The 24,077-nt window shown below is 39.3% G+C and overlaps 1 long non-coding RNA gene across 1 annotated transcript in view; it reads right to left on the bottom strand.

Annotated features, from left to right (window-relative positions):
- Window positions 1-13,984, bottom strand: part of LOC139142606 (uncharacterized) — a 59,327-nt gene extending 45,343 nt beyond the window's left edge. The window contains exon 1 of the long non-coding RNA XR_011554424.1: window positions 13,839-13,984. This is a non-coding gene — a long non-coding RNA (uncharacterized lncRNA). The remainder of the gene's footprint in view (window positions 1-13,838) is intronic.
- Window positions 13,985-24,077: the final 10,093 nt, after the last annotated feature.

Raw genomic sequence — 24,077 nt, forward strand, 5'->3', positions numbered from 1 at the left:
ACTAACTCATACAATCCTTTCATTGATCCATCAAAAATAAAACTGACAATTCTTAGAACAAATGCATCCTCAGGAAAAGTTATGTAAATTTTTATGCCTCAACGGAGTTCATTTCAGTCTGTCCAAAAGCCCTAGTTTCCATTGACCTTTGACCTGTTTGGTGGAATGTTTGATTTCACAGTTCATGGTAGACTGGCCCTTACGAAAAAATATGGCTTCTGGCACATAGTTGTGCATGCTAACCCACAATAGTTGTGGATACCAAGCTGCAACTGTTTGTGGCTTATAAGCAGGTTATTCATATTTTATTATGTAAAGATCTGTTCTGGCACAGTTTTGCGGTATACAGGCCGCTGTGATTGCAGACGATATGCCGCAAAAAATGGGGCGGGGCTTTTAGCGGCATAGAGGCCGCTGTGATTGCAGACAATATGCCACAAAAAATGGTGGGGTAAAAGGTTTCATGGTAAAATGCTGCTATGCATGCTTCCTTCGCTACCCCCTCCCCCCCTCCCCAACCATACCTGCATTTGTGCCTACCTGTTTTATACTAGCCAGGAGATTACCATACACTTCACATCTTCATTTGTTTTAAGGGACAGTATCTGTGACTTATTAAAATTTTTAGACACTCTTTTTCTTTATAAAATCCTTCACTCAGTTTATAGTGTACCAGACGTTCTTGCCACAGTCCCTTGGTGGGCTATTCAGCTCTGGGACTATTCGCCCCATAGACGAGTGTACATAAGCGAGAAACAACCCACTCGTCTATGGGGCGAATAGTCCCAGAGCTGAATAGCCCACGAGGGACTGTGGTTCTTGCACAGCATCGCGTCGTGCTGTTCTTTTTAGACCAGGGTCAGCACATACGAATATCTTGAAACACTCATTTTTATCACGATCTCAGACATATTTTAATTTTATCTGTAACAAGCAAAATTTAGATATTTTTAATAACTTCAGTAATTTTCGTCATGGATTATGTAAGATCCTTTTTCTGAATAATTACTTTTATCTGGATGTATTTCTGTGTATCTTTCGCTGTGTTGCTGTTTTTTGGTTCTTTCTTATGTGAATTCTCCCGTCTGTTTGTTTAAGTTGTAACTGTTATATATTTTTCGTTTTTGTATTATATTTTTATTTTCAAACGAACCTGTTATTTGGGCAACCTGTTGGTTCGAGAATAAATAAAATTACAGCAACTATTCCAGGACTTATCACAATTATTTTTCATTTTATACTAAAACTCCCGAAAGTGTTGTAGGGTTTGTTGGGGAACAGTTGCGGATATTTCATACTGCAATGACTTTGATTGTGGTTAGCAAGTTACTAGCGAGGCTGAGTAGCCAGGGGGAAAAACAAAAGTTGCTTGAATTTTTCTTTTGCCATCACACTGTGGGTATAGCAAGGACAGTATCATTAATACACACATTGCAGCTACCATTTTGTCTGTAGCAGAACACTATGGTAACGATGAATTTTCAATTCTGGCAACCCATGCCATTAAAAATCAAAGGCGCTGGAACATTCATGATGGCACAGTCACAATGGGAGACCGTAACACTTGTATCGCCAGTAGTAGGACTTGTACACAGACTGTATCGATCATTTTCTCAGCAAAAACACGTCGGCGAGGGTTGATTTTTAATTCTGGCAGAAATTCATCCGCATAATCTTTCCTCAAATCACCAGAGTCATTATGAAGAAAGTGCCAAAGCTTACAGTGCCCTCCTTTTATACTTGCAAAGTTTTCACGAGTTGAAGTGCTATCAACTCAGCACCACGGGAAGTAAGCTTAAGGTTATCTTGGCTCAGTGGCGCCATCAGTATGGTAACTGGCTTTGCCATAACTATTGATTTGAGCTCTTTTGTGTTGTCACAACTGTTGAATTCTAGATAGTATGATATTCAGTCATTCTTCCTATTTTTAGCTTTGTCCAAAGTGTCAATGTCTTTCAAAGCACTAAGTCTCGGAGGTTTTGTGCTGGTATATCTTTTCTTGTGATTTCTACTTTTTTATTTTCATTACTCAGGATCTCAGGAAAATCACAATAAGGCATTTGAAAGTAATAACTGTGATGTCAAAAGTTTGTCTCTGATTCTGACTGCAAGTGGCAGAAATGTTCACTGAGTTCCTTTATTTCACCCGTGAAATCAAAATCTATGTCCCACCATCCGCCTCCCAGCCCACATCAGCATTCTATATGATCATAGCAACTGTCATAGACTCTCGCCAGTCGCTTGTACCGCTTGGTCTCGCGTATAGGCCTAGCTTGGCCTCGCGCCTTCGGCGCTCGATCGCCTATGTTGGATTGCTACCGCACTTAATAAAGTGACTCCGGTCATAAGAAGGCACGGTCATAAGAAGGCACGAAGGACTGTCGACAGTCTACAACTGTCACAGCTCGTCGAACAGTCTAAAACTGTCACAGCTCGGTCTTATCATATAAAGTTAGTATAAACCAACTGTTGATTCTCCTCCTCAGTTCTTAACTTGGTACTTTTGAAAACCAATCAGCATATTTTTTATTTGCAGGAATACACCCCTTGGAACACTGAATATATTTTAGACGATTTCACCTGGTTCGTTGTCAACTTTAAAGGGACAAAGTCGGCCATTTTTCATGAATTTGTTTGATACGAGATACTACTTATACTGTTTGAGATGTTGAAAGATAATGAATGAATGGGTGACCATGCATATATTAGACCCCGGTTTTAGGCAAATTAAATGAAACCATGGCGAAAATGAATTAATGGTCATGCCATTAGTTCATTTTTGCCATGGTTTCATTTAATTTATCTGAAACAAGGGTCGAATATATGCATGGTCACCCATTCATTCAGTATCTTTCAACATGTCAAACAATATAAGTAGTATCTTGTCTCAAACAAAATTCATGAAAAATGGCCGACTTTGTCCCGTTAAGCCTAACAGCTTTTTTGTCATTTTGCCAATAAGGACAAGCGCATGTGTAGTGTGGCCATTGTAACGGTGATACCGTTGTAGACCGACTAATAATACTGTAGTGTAACGCCCCTCCCTGTAGAGATTGTATCTTGAAGCGTCCCTCACGTGGCCAAGGCGTGTGAAGGTCATTGACTCAGATCGTACGAGAAGCAGATAAGAGATAGTGTGATAGTTTAATTAATTATTGGTTAAGATTTCAATGAGAACAATCGAGAACGGGATATTCCTTTGTGTGATCTTATTTAATCTTAAGAAACAATCAAAGACTGGTGGGAAAATGACCACGTGATAACTTTTGTAATTATGTAAGTTTGAATATGTATTTAACTTTGTAGAGAGCTTAGACTAGGGAGACTTGAGATCAGACCGTTGACGGTGAACGATACGGTCGCCATCTTGCAATAAAGTACAAGGTTGTGTTACAATCTACATCGTTGTGTGTCAGCTTCAATTACTGAAAGCATTACGATCCAGACTGGTACCTCTCAACTCGTAATTCCCCTAACTACGAGCGCAACAATTTGGTGTGAGAATCCGGGGTATACTGAAGCAGCACGGCTGTAGGTTTCTGAGATCTGGTGGTGGAGTCAACGAGGGGCGTGTACGAGAGATGGCAGACCCCGACGAATGACCACTGAACCAGCAGCACGAGCTAATGTATGGTGATATGTAGCGGCTCATCGAAGATGCATCCCAGTGGATGGAGGTGAACTATGACCGGAGAGACGAAGGCGGCTTGCAGACATGGATGTCCGAGGTAGGCAATGGGACATTATTAATGTTGGTGCTAACGTCATGCCTCGAAGATACACCGGACGAGAGAGTGGTTGTCTACAGAAATGGCTCAAGAAGTTTGAAATGTGTGTGAGTTTAGAACAAGAACGACCAGCCAACGTCAGCGATGCTTGTGGTTCACCTTCCAGTCGGCTTTGTAATAAACGGACTGATTACGTGACGAATGAACTGACAATGATAAGAAGCAGAATTTCGGAATACACCCACCCATAAAGTGCAACGACAAATAATAAGATGCATGACTTTTCAGTTTTTTTGATTGTATTTTCTGGTATTTTGGAAACCACTCTTTTATTAGGATAATACTCTGGACTTGTATGCAAACGAGGCGTCTTTCTTTTTGAAGTGTTGTTTTGTTTTTGTTTGTTTTGATGAAGTTAAAGTTATGTTGTTGTTGAAGAAGTAAGTGTAAGGAGTTTGGATGTTTTGTTGTGCATCTCCCCTCAGTTGGCTAGGAATGCCAGTGCTAGTGATCCGTAAGTGATACAATGGTCCTTAGATTTGACCGAATGGCCTGAGGAATTGATTTTGGAGATAGAGCGATAGTGAGGTTTATCGCATTTGTTTTTGGAGTTTTGAAGTTGTTGATGATGTTTTGTGTCGATGTTTTGCTTTTGTTGTTTATGTCTTTTGAAGATTTTGGAGATAGAAAGAGCCCCGAATATTGGCACAGGAGTTGCTATTTGCTGCAGTCCAGTGATGCCTAACGGTCGTTACTATGGTTACCCTGAACCTTTGACCGTGATATCAGAATACACCAAGCAAAATTACGTCATCCTTCTCAATGTCCACCCCTTCCAGTTAACCCACCCTTTCACACAAATTAAAGAAAATTTTCATTGATATTTGACACGATTTTCAAATGATTTTCGTCGATTTTCTGTATTTTATGTAGAATAGTTGAACTTTGAGTTTGTAGTTGGATGTATTTTAGTGATTTTATTAGTATTTCTCTATGTATTTTAGATGCGTTAATGTTAGTCTGTAATTTTGTAGGTGCACGAATAATGAATGACTTTATGCTAACTTGTAAAATATGTGATTTATGCGTATTTTAACCACACTGCCTTACGATTAATGTATTTTTTTTATTTTAAGTAGATTGCAATTGTCCGCTATCGCCATGCTTCGTCACTCGTTTTGACCAGCGAGGACGCTGGTTATAACAAAGGTGGGGGAGTGTAACGCCCCTCCCTGTAGAGATTGTATCTTGAAGCGTCCCTCACGTGGCCAAGGCGTGTGAAGGTCATTGACTCAGATCGTACGAGAAGCAGATAAGAGATAGTGTGATAGTTTAATTAATTATTGGTTAAGATTTCAATGAGAACAATCGAGAACGGGATATTCCATGGTGTGATCGTATTTAATCTTAAGAAACAATCAAAGACTGGCGGGAAAATTACCACGTGATAACTTTTGTAATTATGTAAGTTTGAAGATATATTTAACTTTGTAGAGAGCTTAGACTAGAGACTAGAGACACTTGAGATCAGACTTTTGACGGTGAACGACACGGTCGCTATCTTGTAATAAAATACAAGGTTGTGTCACAATCTATATCTTAGTGTGTCAGCTTAAGTTACTGAAAGCATTACGATCCAGACTGGTACCTCAACTCGTAATTCCCCTTAATACGAGCGTAACAGCAGTATTTGTAGTTGCTAGTTATATATAAACTAGGTCGGTTAGGGGTAATGGCAGATGTTCATGTTGCTGTACTGCAGCCTATAATGCTAAGAACAGACTGACTTTCAGCATGTTTGCGTCAAAAACTGCAATTCTTTGTGTTTATCTTCCCAATCTGTGTGCCCTGATTAACTTTCACATATCTAAGAACTACGTTTCACATATCTAAGCTCTACGTTCAAAGCTACTTCAATTCAAAAGTGTTTGCTATGTCCATAATCAGTATAAATATGTTTTGTTTGCAAAATGTGTGCCATACAAAGTGTGTTTCAGAGTAACGTTGAGGCTGGAAGTGGTCCTTATATAGTAAGTTGCACAATTTTAACCATTACTGGCGTAAGAGAGCAGCTTTGAACCAATAGGAATTATTCAACTAGTTATTAAAGATGGCAAATTCAGGGATATAGTAAGTGAGATATATTCCTCTACTTCCATTGTTGTCCGGACTAATTTACCTTGTACAATGTATATGTATACAGATTAGTAACAAACAATTCCATCACTTGTGATGAAATCCAATTTTTTTCTATTAATGGCGATATTGACAGGTGATATGTCAAGCTCTGTTATTTACGTTGCATTGATGGGAACAAATGGAGGAATATCAGAGTGTTTTTCGTACACGACTGTACCTGCCTTCAAAAAAGTTTGTAAAGAATACCCTAACTTTCCAATGCCAAGGGGCCCCTGTGCTTTGACAGTATGTACAACTGACAAAACAAACGACAGAAAATGCAACACACATTATAAAACTCTGTTAAATCCATGTAATCACCGGCAATGCAGAAGGTGAGTGTCCAATGAAGTTCTTGAACTTTGCACGCATTGCCAACAAAACCTTATTCTGGAAGATGAACAAATCTACCTGTTTGTTGCATCCATGGCCAGAAGTCGGGATTTTTTCATTTTAGACATTTTTACATTTTAGTAGCGCATGTTTGACATGTTAGGTCGGAACTAACGTGCCTAAAATGCAAAAACGTGCAAACCTATCGTGTATCGTGCAGACCTAACGTTAAAGAACCTATGTCTAACATGTATAGCATTTTAGGGCGTACAAATAAGTCCTATTCTATCATGCCAATCGTGCAAACCTATCGTGTATCGTGCACGCCCAACATGTATGCACCTATCGTGTCTAAAGTGTCTAACGTGTATATCATGACTGGACGATTGACATATGGTACCATTCGACTTATCTGGACATACACGTTAGACATTTTAGACACGTTAGGTCCGTACACGTTAGGTCAGCACGTTACACGATAAGTTTGCACGATTGGCATGATAGATTTTGACTCCCGGACAACCTAAAATGACATACACGTTAAACATTTTAGACACATTAAATCCGTAAATCTTAGGTCGGCACCTTATACTCTATGTGTCTCAAGATTCACGTGATGGCCTAAAAACACGGTAAGGTCTAACTCTATCATGCCAATCGTGCAAACCTATCTTGTCTGCACGATACAAGATAGCTTTGCACGATTAACGTGTGCGGACCTAAAGTGTCTAAAATGTCAAACGTGCATGTCATTTTAGGTTCTCCACATCGGTCAAAATTTATCATGCCAATCGTGCAAACCTATCGTGTGTAACGTTCCGACCTAACGTGTACGGACCTAACGTGTCTAAAATGTCAAACGTGCATGTCATTTTAGGTTCTCCACATCGGTCAAAATTTATCATGCCAATCGTGCACTTTAACCTATCGTGTAACGTGCCCACCTAACGTGTACGGACCTAACGTGTCTAAAATGTCTAACGTGTATGTCATTTTAGGCTCTCAACATGGGTCAAAATCTATCATGCCAATCGTGCAAACTTATCGTGTAACGTGCCGACCTAACGTGTACGGACCTAACGTGTCTAAAATGTCTAACGTAAATATCATGACTGTACCATTCAACTTATCTGGAGCCCCTAAAATGACATACACGTTAGACATTTTAGACACGTTAGATCCGTACACGTTAGGTATGCACGATACACGATTAGTTTGCATGATTGCCATGATAGCTCTTGACTCATTTTGAGACCCTCATTGGACATACACGTTAGACATTTTAGACACGTCAGCTCTGTCAACGTTAGGTCGGCACGTTATACGATATGTCTCATGATTGCCATGATACAATTCTACTTATCTTGAACCCTAAAATGACGTACACTTTTGACGTCTATAGACACAATGTCTAACGTGTATGTCATTTTAGGTTGTCAACATGAGTCAAAATCTATTATGCCAATCGTGCAAACCTATCATGTATCATGGAAACCTAACGTGTACGGACCTAACGTGTCTAAAATGTCTAATGTGTATGTCATTTTAGCTTCTCCACATGAGTCAAAATCTATCATGCCAATCGTGCAAACCTATCATGTATTGTGCACACCTAACGTGTACGGACCTAACTTGTCTAAAATGTCTAACCTGTATGTCATTTTAGGCTCTCAACATGAGTCAAAATCTACTATGCCAATCGTGCAAACCTATCGTGTATCATGCAAACCTAACGTGGTCACTACGTTACACGATAAGTTTGCACGATTGGCATGATAGATTTTGACTCGTGGACAACCTAAAATGACATACACGTTAGACATTTTAGACACATTAGCTCCGTAAATCTTAGGTCGGCACCTTATACGATATGTCTCAAGATTCACGTGATGGCCTAAAAACACGGTAAGGTCTAACTCTATCATGCCAATCGTGCAAACCTATCTTGTATCGTGCAGACCTAACGTGTACGGACCTAACGTGTCTAAAATGTCTAACGTGCATGTCATTTTAGGTTCTCAACATGGGTCAAAATCTAACATGCCAATCATGCAAACTTATCGTGTAACGTGCCGATCTAACATGTACGGACCTAACGTGTCTAAAATGTCTAACGTGTATGTCATTTTAGGTTCTCCACATGACTCCAATTTCTATCACGCCAATCATGCAAACCTATCGTGTATCGTGCAAACCTAACGTGTACGGACCTAACGTGTCTAAAATGTCTAACGTGTATATCATTTTCGGTTCTCCACATGAGTCAAAATCTATTATGCGAATCGTGCAAACCTATCGTGTATTGTGCACACCTAACGTGTACGGACCTAACGTGTCTAATATGTCTAACGTGTATGTCATTCTCGGTTTTCAACATGAGTCGAAATCTACCATGCCAATCGTGCAAACCTATCGTGTATCGTGCAAACCTAACGTGTACGGACCTAACGTGTCTAAAATGTCTAACGTGTATATCATTTTCGGTTCTCCACATGAGTCAAAATCTATCATGCCAATCGTGCAAACCTATCGTGTATCGTGCACACCTAACGTGTACGGACCTAACGTGTCTAAAATGTCTAACGTGCAGACTTTTACAGTGTTTAGTCAGGCACGTAACTTGTCCTACACGTTTGGGTTCTATAATGTACAATGGCATACAATTGCCCATAGCACGATAGCTTCAACAATGTGAAACGTGCATTTTTACCAACTGCTGGCCATAGCCCGTTTGTTAATCTGTCTGTCTCTCTGTTTGCATGTCTATCTTTTTGTCTATCTGTCTGTATGTCCGGATGAATGGCTGAATGAATGGATGGATGGATGGATGGACGGATGGATGGATGGATGGATGGATGGATAGATGGATGGGGTGATGGACAATACATTCTTTTTATTCATTGAGTTGCTATGTGTATGCATTGTTGGTGCATGTACATGAATGTGGGTGGGCCATCACACAACAAATTCACAGTTATTGTTTTTAGGAGTCTAAATGAACTTGGATAATTCAGTGTTATTTTCATACGTCTTGTTACAGAAAGATTGCGTGTGATTAGCTTTTTGTGGAGGGACCGTGGATTAGCGAAGCGAATAAAGGCGTTAATTCTGCTATCGTCGGTTATAGGCAGAACATTGAGTTCCTCACACATAAGCAAAAGATTCAATCTTTGTCTAGCAGCGGAAACTGCACATAACCAATGCTTATATACCTACGCTGTTGAACAAACGCTTGGCTTGGTCTTAAAATGTTGCCACCAAACAAATATCATTTATCGAACTTTAACACCAAGTAAGACCATGGTGAAATTAATTCCCGACCATTTAAATCAGGCAGAGGAGATAAAGTAAATTAGTGTCTCTGAGGATATCGTAGGAAGCCCAAATGACCTGTGAGTTAGCTATGATAACTGTAGAACAGTGTATCGACAAACTTGCTCTGTTCAAATCATCCAGTCACAACTTTCACCCTATTCCTATCCCATTGATCCATCACTAGCAAGTAAGCATAGTTGAAGACTGGGCTAACAAGAAGCTTCATGGTCTAAACCAGTTCAGAATCTGCGTAACCTAACTTTATGGTCTACACTAGTACGGAATAACATGTCATTCGTAAAATGCATCTTTAAACTTTAAACAATCGGGCATCGGCTCAACATTTTTCAATTAGTCGGGACCAAAACAGCAAACCATGGCATGCGTGAAACAGTTTGGTGTACTTCCTACCTACCTGCCTACCTACCTGCCTACCTACCTACCTGGCAGGCCTACCTACCTGCCTACCTACCTACCTACCTACCTACATGTACCTACCTATCTATATGTTTTTGTGGTTTTTTTTTGCTTGATACATTAATGTATTATGATTCTGCTTTTGTTTTATTATCGATTTTGTCCCATTTGATAACTTTTATCATGTAACAACCATTGCCCACCCTACAATAGGTGTGGCAAGTGTTGTGACAATAAACTATAAAGTACAAAGTACAGGTACACAAAATTACACTACGTACCCGTAAGACTGTGCGTCAAGAGAAACTATTTTATATCAATTGGTCCCTGATAATATCGGTGCGTACTAAAGTTCGTCTACATGAAAATTCATTTGTTAATGAACCATCTGTAATTTAATAAACGAAGAAAGTGCTCTAAGGACTAAAGTAAATTTTTTCTTCACATTTTTATTTTCAACGTTTATTATATATTTTCAATTCATACTTTGAAAATGAGTATCGCTCAACCTGTTAATTATTTATATTAATATTACATCCCATCCCGTCGAAAACAAATTCAGATGGTTCCGTAAGTGAACCTGGTTCAAGTTCTAAAACATCATCAACCGTGGATCCTGTGACCGCTGGAAATGAAGCTACCAACTTGCTCTGGATAAACACAGCAGGTCGTATAGCTACCGCTGGAGAAAATCCCAATTTTAAAACGACAGATGAAACCCTTCTCGAGACTGAAGCAGATGAAAGTATTTTAACATCATTGCAAGAAATAAAAGTTGATCGCGTAACAACAGTGAGAGATGATCCCAACTCCCAAACGACATATACAACTGTTCTAGCAACTGACGTAAACAAAGATTCCAGTCTATCATCAAAAGTGGCTCCTGTAATTACGGCAACTGAAAATCTACACTCGTCGATGACAAATCAAATCAGTCTCACAACTGTAGCAATTGACATTCCTGATGCATCACGGACGGAAATAATTAGTCCTATAAGTACAAAAAGTGAACGTCCCAACTTTTCAACGACAGATTCAACAGATCGTCTGACTGAAGGAAGTAAAAAATTCAACACATCGCCGACAATAACACACATAGGATGTAGTACGTGTTCCTCTAATGTGTCCGAGTCAGGCGAGATGTGTACATTTACAGTAAAACAGTCAAAGCAAAAGATAACATTCACTATACCACATCGTTTGAGTGTGGAGCTAAAGTGTCAACCTGGTATGGAATTTGCCGAGACATCTTCAACGCGTACAACCAGGACGTGTTTGCATGGGAACTTCGATGTCTATGATGACGGGTGCCGAGGTAAGAAAGACTACATTGCGAATTGGTTACCAAATTTTCGTTTCACTGTGTCAAAACAGAAAACTTTCATCGTCGCTTCCATTTACGCTATATTAATATATTTCGCCTAATCAGTAACTTCTGTTCATTCACTTCCATGCATATGCAGAATTGGTCAAAATACTTGTGGGTTGAGCAGAAAATGCCACGATACTCTTGGTAATTGTCGATGCCTCTGCCTAGATGGATATGAAGAGGAAGGCGATCTTTGTGTGCCGACAGGCAGTGTTTCTCTAGAAGATGACAAGTGGTGAACTGACTGTTTCTTTGTCCGACACTTCCCTGTTAATATTAATACGTAGAATATATGGACCATATATAGGTCTATGAACAAACTAAATTAGCGCACGATAGCTTAGTAGCAAAGTTAAAACATAGGCTGAATAGCATAGTTGCTGACGGCAAGTGGTATTTAATATAGATTGAATAGTTTGTTAACAGAAGACAGTAGATTGAACAGTACAGTAGCAGAAGACAATTTGTATTGAATATCCATTAAATGGCATAGTTGCTGAAGGCAAGTTGTATTCAATATAGACTGATTACTCAAAATAGTCTGTTAGCAGAAAACAAATATTATTCGGAAACTCGTGTCGAGTGGGATCGGGAGAAAATACAATAGAGTCTTTTGTATGACGAAAGATTTGGCATTATATCATTCATAACAATTGCATAGCTTAAAACCGTGGATAGGGATACTGTTTTATTTTTTTTATTTTACTGTCTGCAGATGATAATGTTTAATACTATCTAGCAACAGAAAATTGGGAAACAACAAGATCAAATTACTACTCTCCTTGGATTCTGTGTCCGCTTGTTACAATCGGTAAGTCAGCTGAAGTAGCTATATCTTAGTACAATCGGTAAGACACCTGCAGCACGTCAATCTACGCAGCACAACTACACGTTCCTCCATTCAACAGTAATATAACATGTACTTCATAACTCTCACACACAACATACTGTATATGGGACACACATAGGAACGGACCTTGAAGAACTTTTGTCCTGACCATTTCGTCATAAGTTATACACGTATAGGCGGTTGTACAAGAGATTCGGATACACATCTCGGCATGTGACAAGCCGCCCAGCGAGAGTACAACCATCTGTAGAGGCGGTTGTTGCCATACCATTATATCAACATATGCGTTTCTGTCCATGTAAAGTGGTTTTCTCAGAACATTCTTGAAGTATCGGAAAGAGAAAACAGACTGACAATTATAGCAAGCAGACGTCCATTTCTGGTGTAACGATTTATCAAATGTTCCAGCAGATGGTCAATTCACAAACGCAAAGCAAAACATTTTAAAACGATTGAAATATTTAATTTGATCATATACTTTATTTTTTAATCTAATTTAGCACATTTTTGATGCCAGTTTCTTCTGGCATCGAGCTCCTACGCTGCTGGGTGGGGGTGGGGGATTTAACACTGTTGCACTATAATTAATTCACCTTATCGTTAGCTGTCGTCAAATCAGAAAGATACTGTGATGTAATTTACACGTTGATGAAATATGTCAATTGCTTTTATAACATTTAGTAACCTAAAAATGAGATTTAAATGATAAAAGCGATCAAGCTTTAGAACTCACTCCGAAAATATTGGTCTCTTGTTTTATGCCATTCTCCCAATGTATACCTAAATTTAGGTGACTATCCAGTTTAGTGTAGCTGCCAGATAATCGATACATAATCAGGTTCATAGCGAGATGGTGTGTTAAAAGTATCGACAATATTCGATGACGCCATCGAGAACATTTTGTCGCAATAATGGTTTATGCATTCCAGGAGTTATGATGAGATTCTGTAGTGATAGCGGTCGATGGAGCACAATTGACTCAACAAATTGTAAGACGAAGGAACTCCTCGAAGTATCAACGTAGGTATGGCCACTTAACTTTGGCAAACTTAGACACTGGGTTTTCAACGGGCAACATGTTGCAGATGGATACTGAGTAGTGCTCCGTTGTATTGTATGATTCATGATTTCAGGCATTTTTCAGGCATCTATACAGAGAACCGGCAGTTTTGTATACTACTTTCAGGCATCTATACAGTAGAAATTTCCCGGGATCCTTTGAATCGTTGAAGAAGGATTTCTATTATAGGTGCAAAAAATTACCCGTGGCAATTACACACACGTGCGCGCAGACAAATTGCATGTGTATAGCAAAATTAAGACTAAAAGCCTGTAATTGATCGCTGCCACTTCTTTGCAGATTCGAGCTGAGTGTCAGTGTCAATGTCAGTGGTAGATATTTTTCTTGAGATCGCAATTCGTGTAAGTTTAGGCGGATTATCGTCATGTGCGTGTTCCAACCAGAGCAGTGTAGAACAACCTGGGGCTAATAATTGAGCACGTAGTTTTATTACAACACACAGATACCGTGAAAAGTCTTGAGTGGGCTGTTCGAAAGGTGTCACAATATGAAGCATGATCAAATAGCGTTCACAGAATATGCGACTTCTTTCACATTGTACGATTTTTAAACGTTCAGATCACCAACCTTCAACGTGAAGACGAAGCCGTGACGCTTTTAAAAACCGTTGCCGACTTCTTCGAATCGCAGACTACAATCACTGCTGGAGATTTACTACTTGCCAGTGAGATCTTACCAAATTTGGCTCGTCTAAGACCAATGTCAGCAGGTGTTACCTTAAATGAGACCGAGATATATATCCAGGTAAATATTCCAAGATCAAATTTTACTTATGTTTATGGTGAAAAGAGCGCATTTTTGCTTTGTGCCGTGTTCCACTTATCAGAATATCTCTGATGATAATAATTTCACATTTACACCCGATGTATTAAGCTTAAATACCTAAATATTTTCAATGTTGGTTATTGTTCTTCAGGTAATTTTTTGCCAGTCAGATCTTTGCTAAAAGTTTTCTCCTCACAGGAAGTCTATCAAACATCTCAGTATATGCCCGGAATAATATTAGAAGAGCAATGTTCAGTATGAAAATTAATGCTAAGATAGCATAGAAGTACGCATATGTCAGAAATGTCGAAGAATTCATCAGTGTTAGGCTTGCAACTTTACTCTACAATTCGTTAGCAAAGTAGACAACAAATAAATACTGTGAATTAATCTTACCATTTTAAAGTTATAGGGGTATGAATAATATTTGGTCTCATCAAACAAGTTTTTTTTTCTATAGAGCACTGTAAAAATAAAAATGTAAACCCACTGCGTTTGTTTAGCAAACTAACAAAGGCTAGGCAAGGCTTCATAGTTTTTTCTAACTGTAACCAGTTGTCGGCTGAAAGAAAACTTTGCTTTCCTCATTGATATTATGATAAGTGGGAGAAACAAAATTTGTAAATAAATTGAAACAAAGAAACTTTAATATTAGAGACTTCTTTTCGGATATAACCTTCCACCTGTAAAAAGTGTGAGCACACTGTTGTAAATGTTATTAAAGATAAAAATACCAGGTATTTAACAAGAGGGAGTTGGTTTGATAGCTTTAAGCCTGCAAATACATTAAAGGGATATAGTCGTCGGAACTGCGCTCAAAGGTTGTATGGGACCCATACGACCCATGGCAACAATGTATCCAAGGCACAATGGTGATTGATGAAAAGTGAAAACATGTCTGTAATAATCTATCATCGTATAATCTAAATGTTGCAGCTATGATGATGAGGTGCATCTTGATATCGTGCACGAAATACATTGTTTGTAAACAAGAAACTCGGACAGGCGCAGTTCCGACGACTATATCCCTTTAAGTCACACGTGCCCATGGTATGATTGTATTGCTACTCATACCAGTTTACCTACTACATGGGGCATCAAAATCACTAATTCTGTCAGTTAAAACATATACAGCTTGCACTATCAGATTGTTCACACTACATTATAGATCTGGGCGACCTTAAATTTTCTCATAACACTTACAAGGTAACTAACCTTCAGCGGTCCCCTAATAGCAAAAAGCTTTCAAACGAATGGTAATCGAAACATTATTGTTAATGAACATCGACTGATCGCGAGAGATCTTCTTGCGAAAGGATATAATAATAACAAATTGTAATCGTTAGGGTAGAGGGCGTTTGCCTTACCGACATATTTGATATGACAGTATTTATCTTGCCGTGCTGCAAATCCAAATATTTGGAGTGTAAACTGTATGCAACATGGACACTTGTGAAAGTGCTTGCAAAAGTGTCAATGTCAGCACATTTGGAAACTAGTAAAGTCTTGTTGACGCTAAAATCGCCGAATCGCTACTGAAATTACATTTTAAAAGAAATTTTGACAGTTTGTCTATATTCAATGCAATTCAATTCAATTCAAATACTTTATTGTCCACAAATACATGTAGAAATGTTTTCAGGCTCATCATACACAGATTAAAATAGTACAACTGGCAAGAGCATTCTGTAAAACGGGACGCTATTACATATTAAGGTTCAAAACACACACAAAATAGCAACATAGATACAAAAATTGAAACACTTACAAACGGAAACAACAAAGGGCCAACTGGAAGTTTAAAAACAACTATTGCTGAATTATTTTTAATTGCTATTAATTTTCAGGTTGTTCTACTCGATAACAGGATGGATATTACCGTGTTTCACAATATTGTCTTGAGTGACCGTTTTTACGAGCACCAAGGACATAACAGGTATTATGTTTTAGGCTTCGTAGACGATGCCACACACAGTGGAATGAGATTGTCACGCATTTATCACAGGATGTCATCTGATTGGCATCTTGGAAGACACAAAGATTTCCATACTCATTCGTCCAGTTGCCATAGAATGGGTTAAAATATTGACGCATTAGAATTCTAAACTGCTTGAAGTATCCTTCCTTTATACAGCGATATTCACTTGTCTTTAGTTTATTGTGCCGAGCACGATTGTAAAATGACAAACGTCGATTGCTTCGATATTTGTTAACAAAATTCGATGTTTTTTCGGCCGAGAGTTGCTTGTCTGTGTATTCTTCATACGTCTTCATCATCACTGACTCAGCCGCAGTATTGGTAGCATCAGTATGTATATCTCGCTGTCGTCATAGAAACGTCATAGAAAGGATTTGCGAATTTTAATATATTTATCAATTACAAGAGAGTTGATTGCACCGTGTGGCTATTTCTACCATCCTATCACACTTTACACAAAAAATGATAATATGATGAAGAGTATCGCCATCGTCTTTTAAAGGGTCGATAGCTTTATATCCTTCATAATTTTATCGCTATTTTTCGTTTTTTATTGTCAACTATTCCAACAGAATGTTGAGAAGCATAAATTCAGCTTGTCAAGTCAGCCTCTACATGTGTGTAAACGCATTTTTATGGTTGACAAGTGTATTTTGGTTCTGGTTTGAACTAAAATAACAGGATTGAAACTAATTTTGGATAATTGGATGGTGAAGTAAGGTCGTTTTAACCTGCAAATGTAAGCTCATCTGCTTTTCTTTTTGAGTTACACACTTGTTTTCATGAGTAATTTGTAATATTGCAACATTCAGCTGTATGGCACCAAACACTTTTGAGAAATTTGAAAAATATGAAGATCCAATTACCCAAAATTAGTTCCGATCGTGTTAAATATAAACAATAACAGCGGATTCAGTTGTTGTCAGGCTAAATATACATTTTAAATGCTTTAGTGAGTAGGAAAAAAAAATTAAAATTGACATACAAAACAAATACAATGAAAACAAGGCAGTATTGCTGAAGGCAATGAGTACTTGGGCCGTGATAGAGTAATTTTGAGGACAATATATACTACTATTCAAATATGGTCTTGAATTTCCTCCTGTCAATTAGGCATTTGATTAACTGGTTATTAAACGAAGCAATGGCATGACAACGGCAAAATATGTCAAGCAACTTTTGTGGAGTTTGAGGCAGGGGTTCTTTATTTATAGTGGAAATTGCTTAAACTCCTTAAATATTCAAATTACAGCAAATTTCTTTTGTTCTCGATGGTAGATGTCTAATATTTAGATGGGCATATTTAGATTTCTACCCTATAGTTATCCCTATATACCAAAAATCGGACATCCAGCTCGATTGGCTTGCTCAGAATTAGATATGTACATAATTAATGAGGTACAATATGTGGTGTCATAAGGTGTTCCATCATACCAAATATGAAGGGTGTAGCACTTGTGGTTACTGAGTTGTGAACAAATATATATATTTGAGGTCAAAGGTCATTGGGGTCACGTGACATTTTGTCATAATAATTGTATTGCTAAGTTATTCCTATATACCAAAAATCAAACCTCTAGCTCTATTGGCTCGCTCAAAATAAGATATGCGCATAATTGATGAGGTACAATATATGGTGTCATAAGGTGTCCTATCATACCAAATATGAAGGGTGTAGCACTTGTGGTTACTGAGTTGTGGACAAATATGTATATTTGAGGTCAAAGGTCATTGAGGTCACGTGACGTTTGTCAAACAAATTATATTGTTAACTTATCCCTATATACCAAAAATCAGACCTCTAGCTCTATTGGCTCGCTCAAAATTAGATATGCGCATAATTAATGACGTACAATATGTGGCGTCATAAGGTGTCCCATCATACCAAATATGAAAGGTTTAGCACTTGTGGTTACTGAGTTATGGACAATAATGTATATTTGAGGTCAAAGGTCACCAAGGTCACATGATATTTTGTCAAAATGTCTGAGATATCTGCGTGAACCGATGGACTCACTGATGGACTCACGGACGGATATGACCCAATCTATAAGCCCCCTGGACTTTATCCGTGGGGACAAAAAACTGTGTCACTGCATCCTTTAGGCAATATGAATACGATGAGAAACTAAATTTTTATTTTTCTTGGCCTTATACATGGGAGTCTATGGAGAACTGCCTTATACATGGGAGTCTATGGAGGTGTAAACTAAAAAGTCCTGGTATAACACGGCCAAATTCGATCGCATTGTGAAACAAATCGACGTGCATCTGTATGGGGTTGGGTACTATTCTTGTGCAAAGTTTTGAAAGAAATTGACCAGGGCATGTCTGAGATATCTGCGTGAACGGACGGACGGACGGACTGACATGACCAAACCTATAACTCCCCCAGGACTTCGTCCGTGGGCACTAAAAACAACGCAACAGTTATTACAGCTACACCGGCGGTAGGTTCATATCCAGAGCCCCGTACGGTCTGCCGCCGTCGCTTGAAAACAATCTCATAAACCTGGCCATATGGGCAACTGTGTATGGCAGCTGGATACTTGACTTCCCGGAGAAGGCGAGCTGTCACGTTCAAGCTCAGGATTATTTGTCGATCGAATTTCAGTAAATTTACTTTACGTGGATGAAATTTTGTCTATAGGCTGAAATTTCGCCAAAGTTTGAAAAAATTGCATCGATTTTTTCAGGTTCATATCCGACATTTTTGAGTTTTGAGTGCAGACAGAAATAAGTTTTGAGGCAACATGGCTGCGACCCCATGTTGACCCATAGGGGATTCAATCTCCGATGACGACGATGATGATGATTAAATATTTAAAAATGAAGATAAATAAACTATATTTGAACTCAGTAAATTTGTTGTTATTGTTGTTGTTATTGTTGTTGTCGTTGTTGATACTATTTGCAGAAAAGAACAAAGTATGCACTGCAAATTTCAACACAGCCTAACTATACATGTGCGTCGCAAATTCAATACAGCCTAACTATACATGTGCGTTGCAAATCAATACAGCCTAACTATACATGTGCGTTGCTGCCTAACTATACATGTGCGTTGCAAATTCAATACAGCCTAACTATACATGTGCGTAACTATACATGTGCGTTGCTGCCTAACTATACATGTGCGTTGCAAATTCAATACAGCCTAACTATACATGTGCGCTGCTGCCTAACTATACATGTGCGTTGCAAATTCAATACAGCCTAACATTACCCAAGGGGTGTCACTTCATTGCCACACACTTTTTTTCGATCGCCAAAAATGCACCTAGCATGCATCGAAATCGGTAAAATTCGACGTAGGGTCAAAGCACATTAGTCCTTCTCAATAATACTCCAACATTTTTACCTCTTACCGATGAAAAGTCGAGAAATCAGCAAGTTTTTCAGCGTATCTGGACGTCTCTTACATTTCAGATTTAAAAGGCGCGGCGGTGTATTGAGTCACGTGGGCGCTTTTCAAATCGAACCAATAGCAGAGCTCGCCAGAATGCACCAGCAAGCATCGAGAGCGGTAAAATTCGATGTAGGATCAGAGCCTGTACTGAACGAATGGGCCCAGCGTGAAAACCCGGCAGTAATGTAAGTTCTCACGTCTTTGGAAGACTATGGGTGACACTGTCTGCGTGTGTCTGCATATGAAATTCTGGTAACTTTAACAGTTCCAGTTCACCCGCAGCAAGAGATCGTTCTTCCAAAGATGTGAGAAACTTACATTGCCTCCGGGTTTTCACGCTGGTCCAGTCAGCTCTGCTATTGGTTCGATTTGAAAAGCGCCCATGTGACTCAATACACGCCGCGCCTTTTAAATCTGAAATGTAAGAGACGTCCAGATACGCTGAAAAACTTGCTGATTTCTCGACTTTTCATCGGTAAGAGGTAAAAATGTTGGAGTATTATTGAGAAGGACTAATGTGCTTTGACCCTACGTCGAATTTTACCGATTTCGATGCATGCTAGGTGCATTTTTGGCGATCGAAAAAAAGTGTGTGGCAATGAAGTGACACCCCTTGGGTAATGTTAGGCTGTATTGAATTTGCAACGCACATGTATAGTTAGGCTGTATTGAATTTGCGACGCACATGTATAGTTAGGCTGTGTTGAAATTTGCAGCGCATACTTTGTTCTTTTCTGCAAATAGTATCAACAACGACAACAACAATAACAACAACAACAACAACAACAAATTTACTGAGTCCAAATATATGTTTATTTATCTTCATTTTTAAATATTTAATCATCATCATCGTCATCATCGGAGATTGAATCCCCTATGGTTGACCCCTAGCCCTGCGTACGATGCTATGTGCTACAGCTAACACAGCATCGTACGCAGGGCTAGCGAGAGAGTTGCCGACATCGACGGTTATTTACGAGAAGTGAATAAAAGACTGTCATTTTTGGAAGCGATCGAGTAGCTGAGGTAGGCTGGGATACGACTTGGGCCCAAGAACGCTGAATTTCGACAGTAATTTGGCTTAAATGGATTTGAAGTCACCGACCCTGCGTACGGGTCTTTGCAGGGCTGTGGTGAGCGGGGCGATTGGCTGTAGCGGAACACACAGCATCGTACGCAGGGCTAGTTGACCGATGACCCCAAGTGAAAATGTGTTCGCGATCAAATCTTCCTATATTTTTTTCAGAATTTTCGACAAAATCATTGCTTCTTAAATCTTTTGTAAAATATAAAATACTAAAATAAAAATGCGATGTGCCATGTCTCAAGATTTCTAAAATATCGTTAGTTGACCGTTCGACGGAATACTCATTTCGCAAACTTGTGACGCAGTTGAAATTCAATACTGACCGCCAAATAATCTTAATGAGACGAGATCATTCTAGACATCCTCCAAATTATCCAACCATTCGCGTTAGAGTTCAGCTCGCTTAGAGTATATCATAACATTCTTCGGCCTTCGTTTAGATCGACCCTAATCTCTCCCATTTAGGAAATAAATAGGCCTACACAAGCTACCTTGACAAAACTTCGCGCACCATCCAGGACCAAACGCACTACAAATCTGTCTTGACGTCATCATCTCCTTACATGGTAATCGGCATACCGTATTTTTTAGCAAAGGAGACACAGAATACGTCGGAGTATTCAGTTTCAAAACGTATTACATTGTGTGATGTTGTCAAAAAAGTAATGTTACTGCAGTGGTATAAATTACAAAACACAAAAGTTCAAATCAGTTTATTTTGGACTGGCTTTACCCAACATTTCATATTGTTTCTTATGCCAGATTTGACCACGTGTTTACTGGCGACCCCTTTACATGCAAATTTTGTGTCAAATGGTGTGTTCTCCTGGAAAAACAAACGTACGATTTCTATATGAAGGAGGCGAAATTTGCCCTCAAAACTCGAAACCACCCCTTCTGGGGTGTATCTAGCTATTTTGAACGAGCTTCTCGAATCTGCAGCTCTATTTCGAAATGATGGTCTGGTTTTCTCAGCTCAAGGATAAGTGTTCTCCATCGCTGTGGGCATTACTATTCTCAACTGGGGGTACAGTTTTCAGTCGTAATGTTTTTCATTGTGTCCGGGATATAAAACCTTTCCTTTCCAAAATTTTACTTTGATTAACACTAGTCCACATCTTGTCAGCGATTAAACATGTTTCAAGTTTAAATGTTAAATTCTGGTCTCGAGCCCTCTTGTTCGACCAAACCGAAATTACCCCTCCCACTTTGGCTCGTCCAGTGGGTGTAGCAAGGGTCGTGCCATCGCCTAGGAAACGGAGGGTGCATTAATTGTTGCATTTCGATGCACATTTTGATTATATTCAGAAGATTTTGTTGCAAAAACTCAGATAGAGAAGCATTAATATTCACATCTCACTTATTCAAGACTGGCTGAGAGCAGCACTTCCATTCAGTTAACATCATTACGCCATTTATTATGCCAAGAAAGATGAAGCCAAGACATTTTGCCCTCCCTGGTCTCAGCCAGAAATGGTTATACCTTACAGATTTTTCCCACGGAATGAAAACAAATGTACTTGGGCTGAGGCCCAAGTACAACAATCATCAAAACTTACGGCTACTGTCTCTCTACTGACAGGACAATGACGTATAAATCATGTCAAGGTAGAAACTCACTTCAACTCCGTCATTTGCAGTTTTTCAGGAAAGTTGTAGCTTGTACTTGGTACACGCTAATAAAAAACTTTCAAGGCTTCAAAATTAGGTAACATCCTCATAAAAGAATGTCATGGGTTTTATTTTATCGCGTTTCTAGGTAACTCTGTTGCTTAATTGCTTCAACACCAAACTGTTGACTGCTTTAGTCCGTGTGTTCAGGGGACCCGAAGAAAAGATTTTGTGGTTGTATGTATTCTCACACTTAAGCTTAGGGACCGTTCAGTTTTTACGGCCGGGGGGGCGGCAAAATCCAGGGGGGGTCATCGTAATTTGGAATCCGCAAAGGGGGGGTCATCGCTTATTCACTGGTAGGAAAGGAGGGGTCACCACATTTTCAAAAACATAATACCAACAATAAAGTTCACTTTATGCCATGGCCATGATCGACCCTTTTTACCGGCGGGCCGCCTTCGGCGGCCCAATACAATTAATATACATTATGTATTACCCCGTGACCCTCTTACAGGCAGACGCCTTTGGCGGCCCACTCCAATTAGGTTTACTTCATGCAATGGCCATGATCGACCTTCTTTACCGGCGGGCCGCCTGCGGCGGCCCACTAAATAAATTACTTTATGTAATACCCAACGGCAATCTTACCATAAAATTTCCAATGAAGCCGCGGCTTGTATTAGAAACATTTTTGAGGAACCCCTGGGATCACGCACTGAATAATGGTAATGGCCGCGCGCCTAAGCTTCAGCGGCCCTGTCCGGTGAAGTCTACTTTATGCAATAGCCATGATCGACCCTCTTTACCGGCGGGCCACCTTTGGTGGCCCACTAGAATAAAGTTGACTTTACGTAATGGCCCATGACCCTCTTAACCGGAGGGCTGCCTTTAGCGAACCACTCCAATAAAGTTTACTTTTATACAATGTCCATGGACATGAGTTGTCTATGGAAATGAAGTTAAAAATTGCCTTACAGTCGTCCTAATTAACAGACGTTTGCATGGATGTGGCTGAGAAGTTTGTTCACTGGCATCTCTGCTACACGAATAAAGTGCGCCGCGTACCGGAGTTCAAATCCAAACCATGCGGGTAAATTTGACATATGGGTTTTGGTTATTTTTCAGGGGGGGTCATCAATTTTTTTCGTCTGACAAAGGGGGGGTCATCTTTTTTTCACAAAAAATGCAGGGGGGTCTATATTTTTTTGAACACCGGCGACAAGATTTTTGCCGCCCCCCCCCCCCCAGGCCGTAAAAACTGAACGCTCCCTTACGTTAAATGTAAATCCAAAATCAATTCAATGCGTCGGTCTTTTAAATGATAAAAACGCAGGATATATCCTGTCAAAAATTGTTTATTTCAAATAAACATGGTACGTTCCTGTATACCCATTGATTATCGTATCATTTTATACTATCGTTTAATTCAAAGCACATTCAAAGCACATTAGATTATTGTTGCGTAGTATGGCGTAACACGCCTGAGGAAAATCTAGAGAAATCTGGAGAGTTCATGCTACTTGCAAATTATCGAAAGACTTTCACTTGATATATGACAACGGCAGACATCCGAAACTAATTTATTCAATGCTTCTGGTTGTTCTAAGAGTGCAATACTTTGAAGACGACGAAGAAAGTAGGAAGGCCCTAGAAGATTTTGAGATCGATGACTCTGAGAGATTACAGATTCAGAAAGAAAAGATGGACAACCTCAAGAAGGGAGGAACACATGAACCGGAAAAACGTTCACCAACACCGAAAAGAACGGCTGAACTTCTTCATGTAAATCTAAGTAAGACCTATTTGTTGACATTAATATGTTGATGACGGCTATTCTTTCGTTGATCGGTTGTGAACGTACGCACTTTAAAGATGGTGAATATTGAATATTTTCCCTCTCTGACAGTAAAGCACAGTACGATATGAAAAGGTTTACCGAACTCGTTTTGCGAA

The sequence above is a fragment of the Ptychodera flava genome, chromosome 10, assembly GCF_041260155.1.
Source record: "Ptychodera flava strain L36383 chromosome 10, AS_Pfla_20210202, whole genome shotgun sequence".
In the NCBI taxonomy this organism is placed as follows: domain Eukaryota; kingdom Metazoa; phylum Hemichordata; class Enteropneusta; family Ptychoderidae; genus Ptychodera; species Ptychodera flava.